This window comes from Meriones unguiculatus, assembly GCF_030254825.1.
Source record: "Meriones unguiculatus strain TT.TT164.6M chromosome Y unlocalized genomic scaffold, Bangor_MerUng_6.1 ChrY_unordered_Scaffold_23, whole genome shotgun sequence".
Classification (NCBI taxonomy): domain Eukaryota; kingdom Metazoa; phylum Chordata; class Mammalia; order Rodentia; family Muridae; genus Meriones; species Meriones unguiculatus.
In genome coordinates, this window is record NW_026843709.1 from 1536141 (window position 1) to 1542218 (window position 6078).

Consider the following 6078-nt stretch of genomic DNA (forward strand, 5'->3'; position numbering starts at 1 on the left):
GGCGGCCAGGCCCTGCTTGTCTGCAAGACATTTTCCAGGGAAGGTCTGGGTGATTTAAGTCAGTACAGCTTCCTCCTTCCCTGTGGATTCTCTCAGGACAGGGTCTCCCAGGTATTTTTGTGCCAACCGATCAGCCTGGGAAGGTGATCAGGACATGCAGGCATGTGGCTCTGGTCTGGGGATCTAGTGCCTGAGCGACCTGGGATCTCTTCCTGGTTCTGGCTGAGGGACCTTTGAGTAGTCAAGACCAATTCCCACATTGTGGGGGTTTCCTCTCACCTGTAAAACAAGATTGCTCTTGTTTTAGGGCACAGGGTTCAGTCTCTTGGTTGCTGTACAGGCAATCTTGTCTGGCTCCTCAGAAGCCCTGTTCTCCTGGCGCAGCTGTCTTTTACCGCCCCCTATAAGCTATAATTTTTTATATATTAAGTCATATAAAAACTTTTACGCTATCACTTTAATAAATTATATTCATGACTTTTAAGATTTTACCTAAGCAATGACAAAACCTGAAGTCTTAATATGTAATGGTTAACAAATGCAAGTTAATATTCATCTCATGGATACATATTTATAGTCCTAGAGATGCAAATATGGTCTCACTTCAATTTTTAATAAACAGCTGAGGATGGTCCTTGAGTCATCATATAGGAGTTGGTAAAAATAGTGAGCCATCCTATCTGGCACTAGACTTAACTGCACTCTGAAGCTGCTGGCATTCCTGCAAAAAGGCAAGAAGTTTGCATAGCCAAGTCCTTTCCTCCAGGTAAAATTTTCAAGTGCAGCCAAGTGGATGCTGGTCCCGCTGCTGATGCAACATGCCAAAGCTGGCTGCTGGCAAACTGGCTTCTGGAAATCACAATGTTCCTAAGTAGCCTTGTCCTTTGTTCACAGCCATGGAGGTTCACCCAGAAAAAGGGCCACAGATACTTCTAGCCTTCCAGCTCATTGGCCTGGTTGAGGATGAATAGCTCCCTGACACTGTAACCTCCATAGCTCTTGCAAAGATCTGTTTTTTACCTCAGAATGAGTTCCACAGACATATTGGCAACTTCTGTGTTGGGAGACTTCAGATGCCTTCCATGTTTTCTTTATATGCAGGAGATGAGCCCTTAAGCCTAAGACCTATGCTGCTACTTTAAGGCCTAGACACAGTCCAGACTCAAGAAACAGGCCTAAATGAAATATTTTACCATCCCTTTAGCTAAAGGACAACAAATGTTCATAGCAGTTTCAACTATGTCTCATGGTAAATAACTAAATACAAGGTCCCTCTCAATAAAAAAACATATTTGAGAAATGTCTTAAGGTTGGTAAATGTAAGTTATACATGTTTGGGGGTCAATAAAGGTGTCTTAGGTTGATAAATACAAGTTATACATATTTGAGATTCTTAAAATGTGTCTTAAGGTTGGTAATACAATTTATAAATGTTTGAGTGTATAAAAATGTTTTAAGGTTGGTAAATGCAAGTTATAAAGTTACAAGGTCTAAGGTGATTTGAGGCATCTTTAATAGGTAAAAAGGCTTAATATTTCCTTCTGTTGCTATGCTACTGTTGTATTGACTCTCCAGAGTTTTAACCTTTATCAATAGAGCTCTAATTTATTAATCTGACTGTAATACAAAAACATTCCAGTATACCATGTACTATTATGGTTCTAAGATGAAGACTGTAAGCCTCTATATTATGGATGCTTATACTAAAATTTAATTTCAAGTGAGTTTCCCTTTTACTTCATAAAATGCTTTTGCCTTTTCAGAGTTCACCTTAAAAGTACTTATGCTATTACCACAGATATGTATGTCTACTGCCTTTTTCTACCTTGCAGAGTACAATTGTGATACTAACATGTCTAAAGTTTTACCTCCTTCTTAAAACTTCTTAAAAATTTTTGTAAGCTGCAAAATCCCACTTAAATCCATCTCTCAGGTCAATTGGAATCCAGAGAAGTATGGTACTTATTGCTTCTCTCAAAAGGTGAGACTCTTCACTTTTCCCTGATTTTGGGACTTATTTTCCTGGCTACCAGACTGCTATTTACTGGATGCAGCACTGTCTTGATTGATGAGTTCTCCTTATTTACCAGCCACTAGATTGATGAGTTCACTCCATTTTTTCCAGCATAAAACACCTCTCTTCGTAGGGGAAACTTGACTGCAAAGCTCCATCAACTTTGTACTATCTTTGAGATGGAAGGAACTCCCAGCTGTAGTCTTAACTTTCTAGGGTTGACCCTCTATGCTGACTTCCATTTTAGGTCCCCCCTCTAACTTGGGTGGTAAATTCCCTTTCACACACTGTCCCTTCTCCCCCACACTCGATTGCTCACTTGCTTGTGGGAAGACCTTGCACTAGGTGAACTGTCCTTCCCTCAGTAGTGCCCTGCTAGGCATGCTAGGCTGTACCCCACTAGGCATCTATGCCCTGGTCTCTGGACAAAAGGTGACAAGCTATTGTGACTCACTCAAGTCACATCTTGCCACTGGGATGCCTTTGGAAGGTCCCTGACTTCTCTGCAACCAATGGGAGATACCCAGATGCCCATCCCTCCATTTAGAGTGTCCTCTGGAGAATTTCAGGTTTTTACACCTAGTGTCAGCTGGCACCAGGGCCTCTAAGTTTACACACTTCTGTAACCAAACCTCACCACAATGACAGATCAAAAACAAACCTTCTTTAAATATTGCCAGTGATTGGGTAAATAAAGATCTCCCCAGGTAGACAGAAGTTCCCATTTTCAATTTCATCATCGATCCAAACCTTCTACTTCTGTTTGCTCTCCCAAAAGATTTCAATGTATACCTCCTGAATTTTCTACATAACCTACTCCACTTTATCTTTTGCCTATATATGTGTTTCAGTGTCCTTCCAGATAGAGATGTTTCCTATAGCCACAACAGTGCCAAAGCAGCTGCATGTATTCAACTCTGACTTCACAGACTTTCAGCAAGCTGGACCTGCACCTTTCCTCCCAGCCATGGATGTTCTCAAAGACCCTGGAAAGCATCAAAACAGCCTATTTTTCCTGGAGTTGGCTGACATTTCAGCCTTTTGACCTCCTTACAGTGCCCCAAGTGTCAGCAGGACGTAGCCAGGAGAGAATCTACACAATTTATTCACTTGTAAACAAAAGGCTGAAATGGGGTGCATCAGGACCAGGACAAGCAGCTCTGGGTTCTCCCAGCATTTTCCAGTCCCTACCTGCTGCCTTGTGTTGGGAACTAAGCCCTGGGACCCTTCCTAAGGGCCTGGCCTGCCAGATAAGCACCGGACGCCAGCAGGCCATAGTTTCTTATGACCCATTGTTCCCGAAACTGTTTGCTTTGGGACACATCCGTGACCACAGATATTATCTTTGGGCCTTGTAACTCTTCAACCCACCTTCTTAGCCTTGGGAACTTCCCACCTCCCCACCAAGGGCCTTGGTATTTTTCCACTACTACTGCCCTTTTCTCACCTCTCTCCCCCGCCCTGCCAGAACCGTGCTTTAAAAGAAACACTGAAGCTCAATAAAGCTGACACTTGACCGGCAACTGTCTGCTTGTGTCCTTTCTCTCTCTTGCCCTTCTTTTCCAGGATTGACCCCCTTCACCCCCACAAATAACTAGGTCCCGTGGGTCAGGGCAGAGTGGTGCCCAACGTGGGGCTCGAAGTACGGGTCTCTCCGGACGGACCCTGAAGCGAGGAAGAAGGCCTTGGAAACCACACAAGCGTGATCAGCTCCCTCTGACCAGGAGAGACTACATGACCTGGTAAGCTTTACATTTCTGTCCCATAAAGATGGGCCATTCTTTGTCTAAGGAGGCGTCATTCGTTAAGGAATTAAAGGCCTCCCTCAGAGAGAGAGGAATACGGGTTAAAAGAAAAAGGGTTTAATTAAGTTCTTTGTTTTTGTGTCAGACATTTGTCCATGGTTTGCTATTGATGGGCCAGAGATAGGCCGAAAAGTGGGATCATGTTGGAGCCTGCCCTCTCGAGAACCTTAGAGAAAGAGGTCGAGATAAAGATAATAATTATCCCCCTGTTATTACTGTTAATTCCCTAGCTTTCCCCATTTTTCCCAAAGAAGGCCCTGACCAATTAGACCCCTCAGAGGAGAGTGATTTGAAAGAAAAGGCTTCCAGGTACCATAACCCTGATTGGCCACCTACACTTGGCAGTGCAAGCAAATGTTAAGAGATAGTACATAAAAAAGAGCTGGTACCAAAAAGCCTCCTAAAGAAGTGATAGACCTCATCTCATTACAAAGTGAGGATGAAACAGAGTCAGGGGAAGAAACTGCTAAGTCTCATAGCCTACTTCTTTTGCGCTGCTTCCCTTCTGCCCAAAACAAAAAAGGCCCCTAGGTGAGCTGGGGCAAAGGGCATGGATCGGAGCCATAGCATGGTGAGCAGGAGGAACAGGGACTCTACTTGTCTCCTTCCCACTCCCCTACCAAGGGCCAGGCTTGCGGAGAACTGGGTGGATGATAACGCCCAAACCCTCAGAGGCCTAAGACCTGCCTCTGCCAGCTGCAGAGCTTAGCAAGACTGCAATTTACTCTGCCCCCTCCCACCAGCTTCAGCCAGTGTCAGCTTCAGCCAGCTCTCGAACAGAAACCAGAAAGGTGGAGCCACTTCTAGTTTTAAAGATTAAATTGTGTTCACTGATAAATTCTGAATTTTTCTAGTTCTGACTGAAAATCATGGTTATGCTCTATATATTTAAATGTTTAAAAACAGGTACTGTGGTTGTTTTTTGTCTTTGTCTCTGTGTTTTGTTTTTGTGTGCCAGCTGTAAGTGTAACGTTTCTGTGCAATGATTGTATGTGTAGTATTTTCTGTTCTCTGTTCTAAAAATTCCTGAGCTCGAGGTGTCTGTGTCTGGGTAGCAAGACATGATCAAAGTGGTCACAGCTGCCAAAGTTCAGGGGGACACCCCTAACTTCATCAGTATTTTCAATAAATTTGGCCAGCTGGTTAATGTTTTTCTTATCTGAATGTCTCTGTGCAGTATTTTTTCGTCTCTACCTTCTGTTTTCTGTTCTGAAAGGCCTCATGAAGTATGTGCCTATGTGCTTGTGGGGTCTATGAACGCATATGTGTGGGTTGCCATGTGGTGTATGAGGTGCCTCAGTGCCTCGCCGCCATCTTGACTTTACCATATGGTTTATAATGTAACCGCCATCTTGGTATGAAAAAAAAAAAGGAAACCTTAGTCAGATAATTTTCATTTCCTTCTAGGTTAAAAGGATGAGTTATTTTAAATTGGTATTGGTTTTAAAAATTAAATTGTTTGTACTGGTAAATTCTTATTTTAAAATCTGGTTTTGACTTTTAAAATTATGGTTATGCCTTGTGACTTCTCTCCTACAAAAGGGATACTTTGTTTTGATATTGCAAAAAAGGGTTTTTAAAAAATTGTTTAAATATTTAAGGCTATAATAAAATGTTTAAAGTTTATCAGGCATTTGGGTATGACAATGATTTTGGGTATTTATTTTGTCAATTTTTACTAAATGAAACCATGCCATATTGTTTGTCCTAACTGAAAAAATTGCAGTTTTTAGAATGTATCTTCTGGAGAGCTGTTTGTTAAGCTGCTTTATGTAAAAACGTTTCCACCCTGTTCTCTACCTTGAGACAAAGAAAAGAGGAAGTTTCACCAAGTTCCTTAAAACTTGTTCTAAGTTCCTTAGAGTTTATGTGACCTTGGACCATCTTGTCTGCTATAGGGAAGTTATTTTAAAAAGAATTTGGCAGTTTCAGAACTCCTCTTTGTATTAATGTAATTTGTTTTTGCTTTGCCTATAAAAAGCAAACTGCAGAGGCTGGGCTCCAGCAGGATCATGTTAGGATGGAAAGGATTTTGATGAGAGTTTTTATGTTGTCTAAAAAAGCAAGACAGAGCAAAAAAATAAGCATGTCTGGTTAAGCCAGAAAAAGAAAGCTAGAAACCTAAAGGTATATAGAACGTTGCAAAAGGTTAATAAATGTATGTAACCAGAGGACAAAAACTGTATTGTTATAATTAATTTAAAAGGCTGGTGATTCCTCATTGCAAACTGTTTTCTTATGCTCTTTTAGGGGGAAAAA